A 20,428-nucleotide genomic window follows, 5' to 3' on the forward strand; every position below is an offset into this window, starting at 1 on the left:
AATTTCACATCTCTGTCTAGGTCTGCCACTTTGCTTTCAGTCATTTTGATACAGAGCTCAAGCATGAAGGGGAGGCTGTCAGTTCAGACAGCTAGTCACAACAATGTCACGCGTACAGTTATCCCAAAGAATAGTCACTGTACTCAGAACACACAGGGACAACAGATATTGGATCTGCACATTGCTAGATAGTGTGCAATGATTCAACTTCTGGGTTTTTCCATCTGTAGATGGGAAAGGAGGTAGATCCAGTCATATATACAGAAATAAATTGTTTTGCAACATATATACAGAAGTAAATTGTTTTGACCTCTGCTTCCTCAGTTCTATCAGGAGACTTCACAACTCAACAGGGACTCTAGGCAGCTATTTTCTAGTGTTCAAAGCAGCAATTTTAAACTGCTGGTTGATGAGTCTAGTGCTGGTCCACAAAATACTACAGTAGCAAAAAAAAAAAATTAACTCAGGTTCATCACACTTGGTGGAGTCTTTTTTCTTTTGTTCGTAACATAAAACCAAGGCTCTCTTTCTGTCACAACAGAGACACTCCTAGTGCTAAGAAACAATTCAGTAGGTAAAGTGGCAGTCTTTCCTACCTGCTGGTAGGACTTTTTGGATGTATTCCTAAATATTTGAAATGGTCCACCTGTTCCATAGGTTGATCTGCTACTGCCCATTTATATTTTTTTACCCTTCATACTTTGCTGAAGATGAGAACCTTTGACTTGGTAACATTGATATCTAGACCCTCATTGGAGCAGTACTCTACAAAAGAACCTGTAAGCTTGCAAAGGCCAGCCACAAATCTTGACAAGAGAGCAATATCGTGCATATAGGAGATAGGGTATTTTGACATGAGCCAGGTAAAGTGAATGAAATTCATCTCCCGAAATGTGAGGAATTAAATCATTACAGTACATATTAAATAACAGTGGGGCAAGGACGCATCCTTGCTTAATTCCTCTGCTCAATTAAATAGCCCCAGTCAGTTTGCTGGATGAGCCAAGTCTCTGTAAGCCAAAATGCCCTCAAAACGAGGTTGGGGAATAGTCAGGTGGACACCTGGCTTAATCAGGATCTTTTACCTGTGTATACAGAATTCCACGTCCAGAATTCCACGTCCAGAAATTAGGGACTCTAATTAAGTAAAACAATTAAAATTTATTCCAGAAAAATATAGACTTCCATGCAAGATAAAATACTCATAAAATCATACACACAGTCCTAAGAAAAATAGATAGAGAGATAGGGAAACACATGGGTAGACAAACAGGGTGATAATTACCGATTGTATAAGGCTCCAATGGCGACGATAGAGGATGGGGGAAATGGGACCCTCAACTGGCCAAGAATCGGGGATGGAGCTAGACAGCGGAACTGGGGTACTGCTAGATGCACACCTGTGGGTAGCTAGTCCACAGGTTATAAGGACTACCTTGAGCCCTTAGGAGATGGGAGGTACGAGGGAGGAGGAAGGTGGTCAGCTGCTGCATGACCTCACAAAAAGGGGAGGCTTCGCAGTGACCATAAAAGCTGGACTACTGCAAGGGCCAATAGAAAGTTCATTGGTGGCACCTAATTGGGTGCCCATACCTGACCAATGAACTGGCTTGAATCCTGGATACCTGAGTGAACTTTCAGGCTGAAATGGACCAGGGTGGGGATGCTCCAAGGGGATAGTCTATAATGGAATGGGGGAAATCACTGGGTGGAGGTGTGCTTGAGTTTATCACACTTATCTAAAAAAGTGACAATAGAGGACCAAATTGTTATCTAAGGTAACACCCGGTTTACACAAAGGAACTTGGCTCAGGCTGAAGATGGTCTTCCTCTTCTTCTGTCTTCTTCTTGGTACCAGTCTTTGTCTTGGGTTCCGCTGGACAAAGACAGTGGCGGTTGGGCAATTAGCCACGCCTGAGGTGGGTTGATTGCCTACAATCACAGGTGACATCTGGCGAGTACGTGAGCCGTTCACTTCACTGGAATGGAGTCTGGCCTGGTAGGAAAATGGCTGTGTGTGGTGTTAGCCCTCCATGGTGGATTCCATGGTCAGTGCTTCAAAACCATTCGCCTGGATAGCTCCTGGCGGCACAGTCTCCTCAGCTCCATGGCCAAGATGGACGTCATACAGAACGGCGAAAAGCCCTCTGTTCTCCTGGTGGGCACTCTTGTACCGGTCTTGAGTGCCTTTATAGAGTTATGGCTGCTAGTACTGCATAAGTCCCTGTCACCCCTGGATAGGTTTGCTCACACTCTCTCGTGTGTGAGCTACTTCTCCAGGTGCTCTGGCAACTAAGTTGGTGATTTTCCTCACATCTCACTTGGGCTGAAGGATGATCATATAGTTGTTTGATCAAAAATAGGAGACACTTGTCAATAGATGTCGTGTTGGTCAGAAGCAGCAAAACAAAGCAGGAGTCAAGTATCACCTTTAAGACCAACAAACTTTTACTCAGAATGTAAGCTTTTGTGTGCATGCACATTTCTTCAGATGAGGAATGAGATACAGTAAGCAGAGCTACATATAGCTGGTGGGGTTTAGAATGCAAAGTGGTACAAAGTTAAAATCCAGTAGCAGAATAGTAAAATTAACAAATTCAGAAAACCTTTGATCTGGGTTGCATTAGTGTGGGAAACCAATAAAACAGTAACATGTCAGAATGTGAGAATGTCTTAATTATTCTATTGCTAATAAGCCTGGGTCAAAATGAGGGCATTTCTTTCCCATAAGTTTTTCCTGTCAAACTAATTTACCTTTTAACATGTAACATAAATATATACATCATTCTAGTTTGCTATTAGAAATAAATAAATTAAAATATAGTGGAAGATGGATTTAGTATATGTAATGAAATAAACAGTCAATATCCCTTGTATGAGTATGTCAATACAAAAACATTATTCTGATACACTATCCTAAAAGAGAAATACATTGGAATACTGTGGATATATAGCCATACTTGGTGAAAGTGGGTTTAGCATATGTAATGAGATAAAAAAAAAAAACAATATCCCTGTTCAGTCCTGGGGAGGTGTTTGTTCCAAGATTCATAATAATTTGTAATTCAGCAATTTCCCTCTCCATTCTGTTCTTGAAGTTCCTTTGCAGTAAAACAGCAACTTTGAGGTTACCCAATGAATGTTCTGGAAAGTTAAAGTGTTCCCCCACAGGTTTCTCAGTTTTGTGATCCCTGATGTCAGATTTGTGTTCATTTATCCTTTGTAATAGGGTTTGTCCTGTTTGCCCTATGTAGAGAACCGAAGGGCATTGTTGGCATTTAATGGCATATATAATGTTGGAAGATGAACAAGTGAATGAGCCTGAGATGGTGTAGTTAATCCTGTTAGGTCCTGTGATTGTGTTGTCTGGTTGTACGTGGCAGCAAAGTTGGTACTTGGGTTTATTGCAAGCTCTGGTACCGGTGCCCATGCTCAAGTGAGATGTTGTATTGTTGTGGGTGAGGAGTTGTTTGAGATTAGAGGGCTGTCTGTGTGCAAGGAAAGTTTTATCCCCCAGTACCGTTGAAAGAGAGCTGTCACTGTCCAATAGAGTTTGTAAGTCATTGATGATACATTGAACTGTATTCAGTTGAGAGTTGTATGTGACCACTAGTGGTGTTTTGTTGTTATCTTTTTTGGGTCTGTCTTGTTACAGGTTTTCTCTAGGTATCATTCTGGTTTTGTTAATCTGTCTCCTGACTTCATCAGGTGGGTAGTTTAGTTGCAAAAAGGTTTGTTGTAGATCCCTCAGGTGAGAATCTCTGTCAGTAGGATTAGAACAAATGCAGCTGTAGCCTGGATCATTTGGTATGTTTGGGATGGTAGCTGGAGGCATGCAGGTATGCTTGTCGGTCAGTAGGTTTCTGATATAAGGTAGTGTCTATGCATTCATTGTGTATTTTTACAGTGCTGTCCAGAAAATGTATTCCTTGCGTAGACTGTTTCATTGTCAGGTTGATGGTGGAGTGAAAGTCATTAAATGCCCGGTGGAATGCATCCAGGGTTTCTTTCCTATGTATCCAGACTATAAAAATGTCATCAGTGTAATGTAGGTATAGTAGCGGTAGGAGTGGGTGGGAGTCTAGGAAGCATTGCTCCAAGTCAGCCATAAAGATGTTAGCATATTGTGGAGCCATGTGTGTGCCCATGGCTGTACTATTGATCTTTAGGGAAAGTTGTTTGCCAAATCTGAAGTAATTATGGGTGGATGCTCCTTTGACACTGCAAATGATTCTGTGTTTGCTGCAACAACCACCAGCTACATGAATAGATGAGTTATTCAATTTGTCCCATAGTCTCTCCTTAGGCACTGAGTCAAGGGCTGCTCCAAGATCCATGAAGTTTTGGATGTATTAGTGCAGATGCAAGTCCTAAAAAGATGAGGAATGTGTTGAGTACTGAAGCTGCCTGGATTAAACCAATAATCAACACTTAAATTATGGCATTCACCTGCAGAAGATTTAGCAATGGACGTTAAATTATATTACTTCCACAGAGAGGTTTCGCATCTAAAATGGAACAGGGTTTTCTGAAGCATCCACACAATGCCATCTCAAATTGTCCAGTTTCTCAGCATTCCCCTGCTTTCCTCCAATATTTCCCCAACCTAGTCCAATACAATCTTTCTGGAAAGACCACAATTAAAATGCCTTTGCACACTGTGTGGACAGGAAGGTGTGCATTTTGGAAGGTGCCACCCACTTTGGCACCATTTCTCCCACTTGCACAACCACAGGGCTTTATTTCTTAAATCAAAAGGCAATTGCAAGATCATCATAGCAATATATTATAACAATACATCACTGCAATATACTAGCTCCCCTGTTCCCAGGCTTCATTCAGTGCAGTTTCTGGATCCTGGGAACTGATTGTTATAAGATTATCATGCTGTAATTATCTAGCAATCACCAATTTTTTAAAAAATAAGCCTGAAAAGGCTTTCTGGTGGACTGGGAGGACATCAGCTGCAAAGGGCTGAGACAAGGAAAGTGCAGGGAGAAACTACCATGTGGATGCTTCTTTGACACTGCACATGATTCTGTGTTTGCTGCAACCAGCACCAGATACATGATTAATCACTGATGTTTGGAAGCAGCCTTTGAACAAGTCAGGAGGATGGTCCTATCAATAGCATGCCATGAAGTGGAACCTCCATATACATAGATAGCATACCTCTGAATGTCGGATTCTAGGGACAAACCACCATTTTATGTTCTTCATTTTAGCACCCAGGGGTATCTTGTTGGTCACTGTTGTACTAGAGGGATCCTGGATTGATCCAGAAAGACAAGACGTGAGCGGTCACTAATGAGGAAATATCAGATCATACCTCTGCATGAGAGAAAACTGCTGATTTAGGATCTGAGGTCTCAGCAACTGCAATTTAATGAAAAACTAAAACTCAGTTTTGCCATTTCCTCCCAATATAGTTTTCACATACATACAGCTGTTATTCACCCAGTTAGAGGGGAAAGACAGGCAATCTTTCTCCTAGTCACATGTAAAGAAACAAGATCAGAAGCCCTACCTTAATGTAATAGTTAAGAGCAGCAGACTCTAATCTGGAGAATTGACTTTGATCCCTCCCCTTCTTCACATGAAGCCTCCTGGGTAACCTTGGGCCAGTCACAGTTCTGTCAGAAATCTCTCAGTCCCACCTACCTCGCAAGGTGCCAGTTGTGGGGAGAGGAAGTGAAGGTGATTGTAAGGCACTTTGAGACTCCTTGAGACAGATAAAAGTGGGTAGAAAAAAGTAGGGTATAAAAACCAACTCTTCTTTAGTTTCATTTGGGAGGAGACTAGGGATAGGCACAGAGCAATAAATGAATTGCAATTCATGCAAGAATTAGGCTGATTCATGCCTTGTTTAGAACTGATTTGTGGAACTGCATTGTCCTTGATCCAAAAACGAAACACATTTCTTTTGCAGTGTATTGTTTATTTAGTTTTCAGTTTGTCGCAAGACTGCCTGGCACCAATTCAGTCAATTCCTAGGCGATATTGGGGGTGGACTTCTGGCATCCCTAGAAACACTCAGCAGTTGTTCATGACTTGATTGGCAGCTCCAGGAGCCAATCACAGAGCTCCCATTCTGCTCTATGGGAACAGGCACCATGATTCAGCTGCTTTCTCTTTGTGGCATGGAGAAAGAAGAGTTAGTTGTCATGAGAGAGCTGAAGCTGCACTTTCCTGGGACACCTGATTTGGAGGGCTATAACTTAGACATTCCAAATTCCAATCTTGGAGACTGGATGGAGAAGAGCCTGCTGAAGACTCCCAGTGAGTTTGGGATCTCTAACTCATGAGGGGACTGTTCTACACCTCCTGAACCAGATGAACAACAAACTGGTTCAGGAAAATAACAAACCGTGAACCAACATGAACCATTGTTTCAGGCATTCAAACGAACCACAAACTAACATGAACCACCATTTTCCCAGTAGGCTGTAGGAAGTTTTAGGCAAGGCCAGCAGCATGGCACCAAACAATGGCTGGCCAGCACTCCCAGCTGGGAGTAGAGTTAAAATGACAACATGTCAGCAGGATCTGCTACACCAGTCCAGATCCTACTGCAGTCCAACTCTTGGCAGATGAGAGACCATAAGTAGACACTTTGCAAATCAATGTTTACCTACTGTATTTGGTAAACAGAGGATAAATACCTAACACAAATGCTGTCTGAATCCTCCTTGTCCAAATGGATTTCCTGCATAGAGAGGAAAATAGACACCTTAGGTTTGTCTATAGGTTCTCATTACAACATTCCTCTTACAAATGCATACTATGTAATTAAACACAGAATTTTAGATAATGAATTACAAAAACTAATGAGTGCTGCAAATAAATCTTGTTCCCTTCTGAATTTTGGAATTTCCCCAACTATTGGTCATCTGCCTTCTTATTTATCAACTCTCCATGTTCCAAAATTGCATAGAGCATTTACCCTTGCTAGATCCAATACAATCCCATCAGCAGTTACCTATGGTAGACAGGGCTTTTTTTTTTTTTTTAAGCCGGAACGCACCGGAACGCCATTCTGGCTGGCATGGGCAGCGTTCCGGCAGACTAGACCAGCGTTCCGGCTCAGCCCAGGTAGCTCCCCCAGCTAGCTGGCGGGGTTCAAGAAGGCCAGTCGCACTTGCACAAGGGCCTTCTGACTTCCCACTGCGCTGTGGAGTTCTGGGAGGCCAGCCACACTTGCACGGGGGCCTCACAACTTCCCACTGTCTCACGGGGCTTGGAGAGTCCATCCACAATAGTGCGAGGGCCTGGCGACTTCCCGCAGTCCCACAGGGCTTGGAGGTGCTCGGCGACGTCCTGTGGTCCCACGGGGCTTGGAGAGGCCAGCCGCGATCATGCAGGGGCCTGGCAACATCCCGCGGGGCTTGGAGAGGCCAACCGCGATCACACGAGGGCCTGGCGACATCCCAAGGTCCTGCAGGACTCAGGGCCAAGCTGCAGAGCATGGGCTTCCTGGGAGTCAGCAGTTTTACAGGTGAGTCACTCCCATCCCCTTTCTTTCCATTTCATTATTTCTTTTCCATTCTTTTATCTTTTTTCTTCCTTTTTCTCCTTTTTTCTTTCACTTCTTCCCTTCCTTTTCTTTCTTCCCTTTCTCTCTCTCTTTCTTTTTCAATTTGTTTCCAACTGTCTCCCTTCTCTCCCTTTCATTCATTCTTTCTTCTTTCTTCCTATTTGCTTTCCCCCCTCTCTCTGTCAATCAGACAGTATTCTCTTTCTTTCTTTCTTTCTTTCTTTCTTTCTTTCTTTCTTTCTTTCTTTCTTTCTTTCTTTCTTTCTCTCTCTCTCTCTTTCTTCCTTCCTTCCTTCCTTCCTTCCTCCCCCCTCTCTCTGTCAGTCTTTCTTTCTTTCTTTCTTTCTTTCTTTCTTTCTTTCTTTCTTTCTTTCTTTCTTTCTTTCTTTCTTTCTTTCTTTCTTTTTTTGCCAGTGATTTTCATTTGTATTTGTCATACAGTTTTCTGGAAACAAGAACTGATTCAGTGAGCAAGCAAGTGAAACTAGCTGCACTCTCAAGGGGAAAAATTCTCTTCTCTCATTTTAAAACTGCACACAGCATTTAATCTGTTGAGGACAGTTTCTAAATTAACCTCTACTCTAAATTTTAATTTAATCTAGATCAGTGGTGGCTAAACTTGCTTAATAAAAGCGCCACATAAAGTAAACATCAGATGTTTGAGAGCCACAAGACATGAACATCAGATGTTTGAGAGCTGCAAGGCAGGCAAATAGATGGAGGAGGGAAAGGAGGTAGAAAGAAAGCAACTTTAATTTTAAATACATTCTCCAAGCTGGAAAAGTGATTTAAAGAGAGAAATACCTTCTCCAAGCCAGCCAATGAGGTGGTGGGGTCTTCAAGTATGTGTGAGACAGCCACATGTAGCTCCCAAGCCACAGTTTGGCCATCCCTGATCTAGATGTATGTGTACTCAAGCTGCAGCATCAGCCCCTAAGAAGTTCTCTCAATAAGAGACAAGAGTTAGAAGTTCTCCTCACCTGACATAACAGGCAGCACATTGCTGTTGTGGATAAGCAATTTGAGCATAGGGCCTCACCGGTGTTCCCTCTAAGCTGAATTAGTGTGAGCTAGCTCACAGTTTTTTAACCCCTGGCTCACTCATTTTTGTCTTAGCTCAGGAAAAATGGCCCCAGAGCAAACTGATTTACGCAGTAGCCCACAACTTTAATGCCAGTAGCTCACAAAGTAGAATTTTTGCTCACAAAATCCCACAGTTTATAGGGAGTATTGGTTGCAGGGGGTGATGAATAGGCTTTGAGATTGTGTTTGTCTGTTACTATGCAAATGGCATTACAGGGACTGAATGTTTGTGCTTAGAACAGTGTGTACAAATCAGAAGATAAGTGTGTTTATTTATATCCATTTATACCTCACTTTTCTCCCCAGTGGAGACTCAAAGTAGATTACAACATTTCCCCCTTCCATTTTATCCTCACAACAACCTGTCAAGTAGTGTGTGTGATTGTGTCATCCAGCAAGCCTCCACTGGACATTAAACCTGGGTCCTCAAATATAATCTGACACTCTTAACCACTATACTTTCTGTCTAGTACCCCTGTGAGGCAGAGAGAAGAATCTGGTTCTTGGGCAGCCTATGCCTACATTGGTATGTGTGAATGGCTGGTTTGCACATGAGCACACTGTTTGGTGATGGATGAGCACATTCCCAAGGTGTAGGGCTAGAGTTTGCCATCATTCATTAATGCATCTGATTTGCCAGCAATAACACCTGAACATTGAACAAAATGTCAGAATCTGTCCAGAGCGCAGAGGAACCAAGAGTTGTAATTGCATGGCATGAACCTACTGTACATGTGTTTTTCTTTATATGCTTAAAAGCTGGAATTGGCTGTGTGTGTGTGTGTTGCAATTATCCTGCAATACAAGCTGAAATGTTGTAACATTTATTTATTAAAACATTTATATCCCATTTTTATCATAGTTCAGCAGCTTAAAATTAACAAAATTATTCATGGTCTGACTTGTGATGGGAGAGGGTGTGTGTCCCATAGATGGTTTTTAATGTGCTCTCCCCCTTGTAAGTGGTATATTAGTGTGGGAGCTACAGAATATTGCTTGCCAAAATATTTCACTTTCAAGAAAAATTTCAAGAAATAAAAAAGATTGTACAGCAGCTCAAAGCTGCTTTTATTCTTGCATGATACACATTCTGAGATTCGCTCAGTATTGTGTAACTTCAAAAAATATTGACCTTTTATGGCTGAACTCTTCTGCATTCTGATACTTATTGAGTACAGAGGATTTTGCTTAGAGAATTATGGTTTCAGGGAGTATCATACCGTTCCACTAGCTGGAGCTGGACAAGAGCAATTTGTGCCCTGCGATTTTGTGGACTCTCATTTTCAAAATTGCCACAGTCCCACTTTTAAGTAGGTATTTCAAATGTGTCCTTGAAATCAGCATCTGTTTCTGTATAGGGACCTCCCAAGCAATATTCCCTCTAAGCTGTGTAGTCCTGTGAGCTAGAATTCAATTTTGTGAGCTACTGGCATTAAAGTTATGAGCTACTGCATACATTAGTGTGCTCTGGAGCCATTTTTCCAAGCTAAGACAAAAATGTGTGAGCCAGAAGCTAAGAAAACTGTGAGCTAGCTCACACTCTCATCTCAGAGGTGGATGTGACTGGATGACCATACTTCTGGTAATGTCAGAGGAGCGGCCTAGCATGCAAATGATGGTAATGTCAGAAGCATGGCCTATTATGCAAATGATGATTATGTCAGAGGTGTGGCCTAGTATGCAAATGATTATGATGATGTCAAAGGTGTGGCCTCGCATACTAATGAGTTCCTGCTGGGATTTGTTTACAAAAAAAGCCCTGATGGCAGATATAAAAAAATCCCACTTTCATTAAGACTATGTATATGTAATTTAAAACAAGTTGACTTATTGTCCCATATTCTTCTTTATTGCTTTCTTTCTTGCTTGCTTATTGCTTGCTTTCGAGATAGAACCCGATTAATCTGACGTGTGGACATCTAGCCATCTTGTGGATATTATGATTACAGTTTTTAGCACCCATTTTATACATTTTATCTATTCTAAATAATTTATTATGCAATTGATATATTTAAAATTGTTTACATTGTTTTTCATGAATCATGGGATCTCCATGTCTGTTAGCCGCCCTGAGCCCGCCTCGGCGGGAGAGGGCGGGATATAAAAATAAAGTTATTATTATTGTCCCCTCTATGATACTATATACCTTAGGTTTCTGGATCCAATTCTGTTCAATATGACAGACTGCTCAGATGTTGTAAAGGTTTGCCGTCTTCTGAATGGTTTGTCATCTGAAATAATTGAAAGGGTTGCTTTATTCTTGAGTCTGGTAATCAAGGATCAATTGTCCAATATATAGCTGCATATGATTGTTTTATTATTTCTGTAGCTGTTTATTTGTTTGTTTATAATTGGATATATGCCAATAAGGCTTTTGATTGATTGATACCTAACACAAGCTTGAAAAGCAGGGGTAGAATTCTAGCAGGAGCTCCTTTGCATATTAGGCCACACATTCCTGATGTAGTCAATCCTCCAAGATTGGAGGCTCTTTCCAAGGTTCTTTTTTGTAAGCTCTTGGAAGATTGGGCACATCAGGGGTGTGTGGCCTAATATGCAAAGGAGCTGCTGCTAGAGTTCCACCTCCATTGAAAAGTAGACAGAACTGAATCCAGAAAGCTGTGGCCAGAAAGAAAACGACAGCGAGCATTGCAGCACAACCTCTAGTTCATGCAGTGTTGCCATAAAATCTGTTGTACTGCACCCCTCAGTTCTGGTCATGCAAGAATTTATCCACCCCCACCCCTGAAATAAACCACTCTGGCTAAAGCACAACACTGTTTGATTTAGTTTCACTTTCCTCATGCAATGCTCTAGCACAAGGTTGATGCATTCCTTCCATGAAGGAAGGTCATCGTCAGCATTCCAATATAACCCTGCAGTATCTGCCTTTCTTAAGAAAAAGATGGGAAATTCTGCAATGAAGATCCTGTGAATTTAGGGGGAGGTATTTGTGAGTTTCCTGCATTGTGCAGGGGGTTGGACTAGATGACCCTGGAGGTCCCTTCCAACTCTATGATTCTGATTGGTTGGGCTTAAAAAAACCCCTATGTTAACAATTAGAACTCTGCTAGCTGGTAAATTTATTTAGCCTCATTTACCTACAATTTTTGCCTTTTCAGGGGAAGCGTAGGCTAACAAGGAATATTGGATACTCCAGCAAGTATAAATGCGATTTTGAAAAAAAAAAATTGGCTGCATGCTAATTGGCTTCCCTGCTTACAGTTCATTTCACAGAAGGGTCTAACTTTCTGAGAGCTCTGAATTAGCTCTTGGGTACAAGCCACTTTCAAATGTTGGTCTACAAGGACATTAAATAAATCCCAAGGAATTTAATTCACATTTATCTCCAGTGGAAGGGGAGAAAGTAGGCTGTGTGTTCTTTTGCTACGGGAAAATGATGCCAAAAATAAACAAGTGACTTTTTCATCTTTCAGAGTTATATTAGAAGGGGAAAACAGAGACATACAATGAGCAATTATGTCTTTGGCTTTCATGTCATTTTACATCATTCCCTGATCAGCTACGCTTGGAAGCTGGAAGGCAACATTCTAGGTCAGTAGCTTTTGCCTCTAGTGTATTAGCTATTTTGATAATTAAATTAGACATATTTAAATAACTTAATTCTAAAGCAGAGGCCCAAGACACATGACCTACTACAACTTTAAGCCATTGAATCAAGGTGGGGTAAATCATATTTTTAAAAGGAGAATTTGGTTTTAATCAATTTGATTATACTAATAATTCTATTAAGAGTAGAATACCAAAAGCTAGTACAATGCAGACAAGGGGTTTTAACCTAAGTTTTGAATGGAAAATTAACCATTCCTATCTGGATCAGGAATTAAAGTGTTTCCTGATCCAATTCCAATCTCAAATCCATTTCCTCCTTCTTTGAGTCACGATAGTCTAGTTATCCAAATCCGGACAGCTCAATTTGCATATCATGCAAAGTGCTCGCTATTATGCAAATCAAACACACTGATTTGAGCACTTTCTACCAATTGCTTTAAGTTTTCTTCTGGCACATACTACAAAATACAGGAAAGGAGCAGACTATTGGAAAGATACCAAACTATTTGCTTATGCCTTGTTCAAAAATTCTCTCTGTCTGAAAACACAAAAAAGCATGTCTGGAAGAGAAGCAGCAGATTTCTGTTTGAGTGGACTGGCAATTTAGCTCACCGGCATGTTCACCAGTGTTCTGAAGTAGCATCAACAGCATTGGAAGAGACATTGCAATGACCATTGCATATGCAGGGTTGCCTTCTGCTTGGTTTTGACCTGGCTGTCCAGGCAGAAGTGCAGAAGAAAGTACCTTTGGCACTCCCAGATCAAAGCTCAGATGCTGATCCCACAAGGTTGCATCAGAGATGTTTGGTGCATCACACATTGCTTCCTGGGGGCACCAGACAACTGGTCCTGGAGTGTCACTCCTGTGAGGAGGCTGTGTCCAACTATGAAGAGCTGGAGGAGCAGTTTGCATTGCTTTGCATTTGTAAGGGGGATTTATGTGATCGTGTTCTGCCTTCCAAAAATACATTGCAGAAATTGCTGTATTTTAACAGAGAGATGTTCCCTAGGAAGCTCAAGATTCAAATCGCTTCTCCATGAGGCTGGGAAATAGATGTGTAACTCTTTCCCCTACATATGCTTTTCATCACCCCCCCACCCCAGCTCAGAACCAACTCACGGTAGTGTGCTGTCCTAAATGCCTTCCTCCCACACTGGCAGCATGTGCAGGGGGGAATACTGTATCTCTGTGCCATTCTCATGGGCTCTCTCATGGTGCTGTCTCAGAGCTAAAAGTAAAGAGGATGAATACCTTTTCCTAAAAGTAAAGAGGATGAATACCATTTTAACTTCCCATTCTGTTCCTAGTAGCTGTGTATCCTAGTAGCCCTCTACCTGCTGCTCTTCAGCTGTTCCTCAGTTACATGAAAGTAGACATTCCAAGCATAAGAGGAGTTTAGAGCCTTGGGCTTTACAATGGAGTGCTAGCCAGGCAGACGTGGCTGAGAAAAAAGGGTCCAGCCATATACTGGGTAAGCCCCCATGCTAACAAATAGGTACTATTTTTGTAAAAAATAAACTTTACTACAAAATATTAACCAACATGTTTCATTTAAGGTTCCATCTAGCCAGAATTTCACTAGCCTCATCTGAATTGTATCATTTTGCAGCGTTGTCAGAAATGGAGAAGAAATCCAGCAGAACCATTTCATCTGTGAACTGTATCATAGTACAGCTCTGCAAAGTCTGCATCTGTAGTGTAGCTCTGACAATTGATTCATCTATCCTCATATTGTATATTTTGTTCTATAAGAGCAGGAGCTCTCTTAAGAAAGAAGTAGCCATGCTGGGTCAGAACCTCATTGAATATCCTATTTCACACAGTGGCCTACCAGATGCTCTCAAAAGGTTTACACACATGGTACAAAAACTCTGGCCATAATATTGACCATAATGAAAGTGAGCACTATGGGAGCCAGTACAGTTTGGTGGCTAAAGCACTATTCTTGAATCTTGGACAAAGAGTAGGAGGGAAATGTAGTAGATAGATAAGTCATCAAGAGAGCCAGTAGTGGTTAAAGTGTCTGATTAGGATCTGGGAATTCCAAGTCTGAATTCCTACTTGTGCCATGGAAGTTTGCTGTGTGATCTTGGGCCAGTCAAATACTCTCATCCTAACCTACCTCACAGGATTGATGTGAGGATAAAACATAGGAGAGGAGAGTGATGTAAGCCACTTTGAGTCCCCATTGGGGCAAAAGGTGAGATATAAATAAAGTGAGGCTTTGATCAGATGAGCTGTTTGATCTGTTCCTTTGGAACAGATTTGAATTGCATGATCAGACGGCAACATCTGTATCCCATCCTGCAGTTGTAAGCTCATTGTGCTCACCCTGACTTTCCTGACACCACAGAAAGTCCAGTATTTATGGATCCCACCAGTTGCACAGTGCTACTGCAGATGTCTGATCGCTGTCTTGCAGGGTGAAGCCTTCTGGGAGGTCAGATCTCTCACTTCCTGTTTCACCACCATTTTTCTCCTTGAGTTACCAATGTGTGCATAAGTGGATATGCACTGCAAGTTTCTTAGACATCACTTGTGCATTTTGTTGTCCTCTCCCCTGCCCAGTCCATCCAGCCCTCTCAGAACATGTCTGTCCTCAGCTGAACCACAGAGACCCCCCTCCTCCCTCTGGAATCACCACCTCACTCATCCCTACCCCTAACTAAGGCGGTTGCTTTCTGTATAAAGCTGTGGTGGCAGAGGGAGGCAGCAGCAACACCTACCCCAGCACCACCAACACCTCTGCCCTTTTCCCACAACAGCTGTCCCGAAGAGCCACCACCAACTTTCCAGGTATGTGTGGGGCATGGGAAATAGGAGGCTCTGCCACTGCCACGGACCCTAAAGGAGCCATGGCTCCATCTGCCTGCAAGTGAAGCAGGAGCAAGGTGGCAGCCACTCTGAGATGTGTGATTGAACCACCCTGGAACAAAACAAAAAAAAATTCAGATCAAACTAGAGACATGGCCACAGCAGGACAAGCAGGCCGTCTTACTGCACCTTACTGCACCCAAGTAAATTTGCATTCCTAACATGGGAATCATGAATTTTTGTGGTTTCATTTCTGACTTTGCTCACACAGGGAAACATTGGATGAGTCCTAAGCTATCCCTTTAATTCACACAGAACAATAGTGAAGCCCATCAGGGTGACCGTTGCCCCACATGAACCAGCTCTGCTTCTAGACCACATACCAGAATCTTCTGAAACATGCATTAGCTGCACAGCGAATCTGCAAGGGGTTTTCTCAGCATACAAGTCAATGTGTAAAGGTTTTCCTGAAGTTCTGGAGTGTTAAAAATACAAGAACAGAATGGCAATAATATCAGAATATAAAGAATATCCCATCAAAAAATGGTAGTGGGGGGGTGAGATGTAGACCAAGCCCATTTGTTGCACTAATAAAAGTTATCCTTGACAAAGCTTTATTGTGCCTGTTTCTGTACCACAGGAAAGGGAGGTTTTCTGCAATGATATTCTTAGCTGCCAGCAGGTGCTGTTGAGGGTATTAATGTAAAGGTTCCATTCACGATGCCTTCCTGCTCCCATTACGTACCCTTAGGAGAAGAAAAACAGGAGAAAACAGAGAAGTTGTTATACTGGCCTTAAAAGCCTTCACACCCTGACCTCAGCTATGTATCTCAGGCTGTGCAGATCACAGCAGAGAGGCAAAAGTTGTTCAGAGAAGGATATTTTTTGCTCCAAAAAACTTTGCCTTTGTCAATATTCAGCTCAGAGACAGAGGGAAAAAAATTTCAAACCATTTTTAAAAGCAATGTGCAGGTGCAGTCCCCCAGCTATCAAGTAACAGTCTTTTCCTTGTCAGTCTCAGGGATCACCAAAAGAGAGGCAAAGAAGCATCGGAAGTTAGAATTCAGGGACTAGGAAACATTTTGTCATTGAGAAAAACAGGGTGTGATTCTTTCTGCCATTTTAAGTACTGGTTTTTAACTGCTGTGGCTTGGGGCTGCTGTGATAATGTGTATTATTTTATTTTATTTTTTTTTAAAAAGCTTTATTCTCTTTTTATTGGCATAAGCCTCCTCAAGAGCCAATGTGTGGGCTATAAAACGGGGTATAATTTTATACGTGATGATTGTTTATCCTGCTAGCCTAATTAATAGCATTTCCATGTACATGATGGGACTAATGGTGCTTTTTCACTAGCATCCATAGCAGACAAGCATAACTATACAGGGAAGAATACTGATGCTAATACCTATATATTGCCACTTCAAGCACAGATGATGATGAAGAAGAAGAGGACTGCAGATTTATACCCCACCCTTCTCTCTGAATCAGAGTCTCAGAGCGGCTTACAATCTCCTTTATTTTCTTCCCCCACAACAGTCACCCTGTGAGGTGGGTGGAGTTGAGAGAGCTCTCACAGCAGCTGCCCTTTCAAGGACAACCTCTATGAGAGCTATGGCTGAACCAAGGCCATTCCAGCAGGTGCAAGTGGAGGAGTGGGGAATCAAACCCAGTTCTACCAGATAAGAGTCCGCAAACTTAACCACTAAGCCAAACTGATAAAGAATCATATAGTTGATTTCTTGTGTCCCATACTTCAGCACAAGCAGCTGCGTTCAATTTTTTAATTACACTTTGTAAGCCGAAATGCCCTCAAAATGAGGTTGGGGAATAGTCAGGGGGGCACCTGGCTCACTAGGGATCTTTTTACCTATGTATACAAGATTAACCATCCAGAAAGGTAATGCGTAAATAATGGGGACTCTAATTTAGTAAAATCAATTAAAATTTATTGGGAAAAATATAGACTTTCATACAAGATAAAATACTCATAAAATCACACATACAGTCCTAGGAAATACAGATAGATAGATAGGGGAACACATGGGTAGACTAACAGGGTGATATTTACCTATCGTAGTCTTCAAGGAAGGCTCCAATAGTGACAAGCGAGGAAGTGGGAGAAGGGACCCGAAACTGATCAGGAATCAGGGATGGATCTATGCAGCGGAAGTTGGGATACTGATAGACGCACACCTGTGGGTAGCTAATCCACAGATTATAAGGATTCTCTTGAGCCCTTAGGGGATGGGAGGTACGAGGGAGGAGACTACTGCAGTAGCCAATAGAAAGTTCATTGATGGCACCTAATTGGGTGCCTGTTCTTGACCAATGGACTTGCCTGGATCCTGGATACCTGAGAGAACTTTCAGGTTGAAACGGACCAGGGGGCGGCTCCAAAGTGACAGTTGGAAAGAAGAATAGAAGTGACTACTGGGAGGGGAACACTTTAAGATTAGGGAACTTATCTGAAAGAGTGACAATAGAGAGTCTAATTGTGGCCTAGGTAACACCCAGCATGTACAAAGGAACTTGGCTCTTGCTGAAGATGGTCTTCCTCTTCTTCTGTCTTCTTCTGGGCAGCAGTCTTTGTCTAGAGTTCTGTTAAACAAAGAAAGTGGCAGTTGGACTATTAACCACTCTGGGATGGGTAGGTTGCTTGTAGGCCAAAGGTGACATCTCGTGTGTACGTGAGTCTTTCTGTTGGGATGAACTGGAGTCAAGCTGGTAACTACGACGGCAACCAAGCTGGTAACTACGATGTTCGAAAAGGGGGCTTTTTTCCTCACAATTTCTATTGGAAAGCATAGTCCTCTTTTGCTCCGGTCTGGGTTCATGTGTTTGCTAGTTGCCCAGTAAATCATTTCTGCAGAGCAGGCTCTTGTCAGAACAGGGGTCCATTTACTAGTCTGGAATGTCTTTCCCAGCCTGATTGAAGCCTGGTCTAGTAACAGAGTAAGCTGTACTACTGCAGTCTAGTCTAGTAACAGAATAAACTGTACTATACTGCAGGCAGAGAATTTTTTTAAAAAAATGTAATGGTCCCAATGTAAAAATTCTTTGTAAGCAAAACTTAGCACACCAAGGAGAAATATTTAGCCTAGAACTCTGCATTTTCTGCTGATTTTGCATTTCCAGAAAATTATTTATACAGGGGATCTTTGAGATGCACAATCCATCACCTGCAGTCTCAAGTAGTTCACTGTACTACCTAACTCAGGGATTCTAAAACTTTTTCAGCCTGCAGACATTTCTGAAACAGGGAGGTGGGCACTGCCACAATATGGCTGCTGCAGGAGGTAGAGCCAACTGCAAAATGTCAGGGAGTGAGGTTATATTTAACTCTAATAATAATGTAAACGTTTCAGGAAGAAGCTCTGCTTAACAGATGCTTTTTAAAATGCACAGACTATGTTGAAATATTTTGCTGCATACACACAGCTTACCTTCAGTCAGGCAGTAAAGAGCCCTGTGCTGTGGTACAACTGTTTCCAAAGCAGCATTTTTTAAAAAAAAAAATGTGCACAATCATACTTCCAATGGCCAGTCTAAACTCCAGCTGAACAAAAGCCTCACCTGGCTCCACCTCATTTCTAAAACATTTGGCAGGCACCCAAAGCATCTTTTTTTCCCTAGAAGAGGTAATAATGTGAAAAATAGTGTTGCACTTACCTGTAACTGTTATTCATCGACTTGTCTCTGTGCAGGCACACATGGGTTCTGTGCAGCTGCAGGGCAACTGCCAGAAGATTTCATTCTAGGATAACAACAGACTGGGAGGGGCCCCTCCCAACTGGAGACTTTCAACTGTTTGCCACCTAATGATCAGGTGCTCCAGGGAGGGGCTCCACATACTCCCTCAGTTTTCCTGAGCCAACCACTGAGACATATTAGAAATACTGTGTGCAAACAACAAAAATTAGCTCATAGGAGTAGGAGGGAAGGATGTGTGCCTACACAGAGGCAACTTGATGAACAACAGTTACAGGCAGGTCTTTTTTGTAGCAGGAACTCATTTGCATATTAGGCCACACACCCCTGATGTAGCCAATCCTCCAAGAGCTTACAGTAGGCCCTGTAATAAGAGTAATAATCTGAACCCAAAAGTTTACTATTTTACTTGATGAAAGATTGGCATAGCACCACTTGGTTTCTATATTTACCCACAAACTGCAAAAGCTTGGTGGATTCCCTTCTCTTATGTGATGAATCATACATTTTAAGAACGATCCAAGACTTATGGTTCATGAATTCCAAAAAGTATTCCTTTTGCACCTCCTGTCTGTTCTGCAGCCAATTCAGATATGCATCAAAGACATGGAATGATACCCTATTACTTTTCTGTTATAGATTCCCCATTCCAGCGCAGAACTTTAACTCTAGCTCGCCTAAATGCCTTTCCATTGACAGTTCTCTTTGGCAGATTTAGGCAAATACCTCCTCAAAATAGGTTATGCCCATGTGAATACGTGTTCTTGATTTGTTATATTATTTTATAGTGCCCTTTCCTTGCCTTACAACATAAACAATTTTCAGCTGAATATCTCCAGCACAGTGTTTTCACCAAAGAAAAAACTTTAATTTACCTTTCAGAAGATATTACCCCTCAAATTACTACATGTGTCGCAAATTTTTTAGCAGAAGCTTACAAAATTAAGTTTAAGCACACCACTGTATATTAATAATTGGGCATCTATTCATTCTTGGCTTATATCATTGGTTATTATTTTAACTGATTGTTTTATGCTTCTGTTTTTGTCATTTATCTGCTCTCTGTATCTATCTCTGATTGTAAATTACCACTGCTTTTATGCCAATAAAGGTATGAGAAAAAAAATAAGAGCCCTGCAAGCTCTTGGAGGATTGGCTACGTCATGGGTGTATGTCCTAATATGCAAAGGAGTTCCTGCTACAAAAAATGCCCTGGTTACAGGTAAGTGCAATATTGTTTTCATTGTTGTTGTACTGTGCTGTCCTACCTCAGAGACTATCAAGCTAAACTGCCATGGTGGTGAGGTGAGCAAGATCACTGGAAAATAGATTGAAGTACTGCTGTCTCCAATGAAATCTCCCTTGTAATAATGCTTGATAAACGTATTTGTCAATGACCAAGCGGCAGCCCTACAGAAGATGTAATGGAATGCCCCAGCTTTGTGGATTGAGATCTAGTGGAATGTGCCATAATACAGAATGGGCATGGTACAGCTGCCACTTAAAATACCTTTTAAATAGTTGATACAATCCATCTGGAGATAGTCTGAGATGCAGATTTCCCTTTAGGCTGCCCAGCAAAGCAAAGATAGGAAGTTTGCCTAATGTCCTGAGTCCATTTCAAATAAAACAGAAGTGTGTGTCTAACATCAAGAGTGTGACTTTTTTTTCTACTTCTGACAAAGGGTTTTGTGGAAAGGTGGGTAGTGATA

The sequence above is a fragment of the Heteronotia binoei genome, chromosome 2 (assembly GCF_032191835.1).
Source record: "Heteronotia binoei isolate CCM8104 ecotype False Entrance Well chromosome 2, APGP_CSIRO_Hbin_v1, whole genome shotgun sequence".
Classification (NCBI taxonomy): domain Eukaryota; kingdom Metazoa; phylum Chordata; class Lepidosauria; order Squamata; family Gekkonidae; genus Heteronotia; species Heteronotia binoei.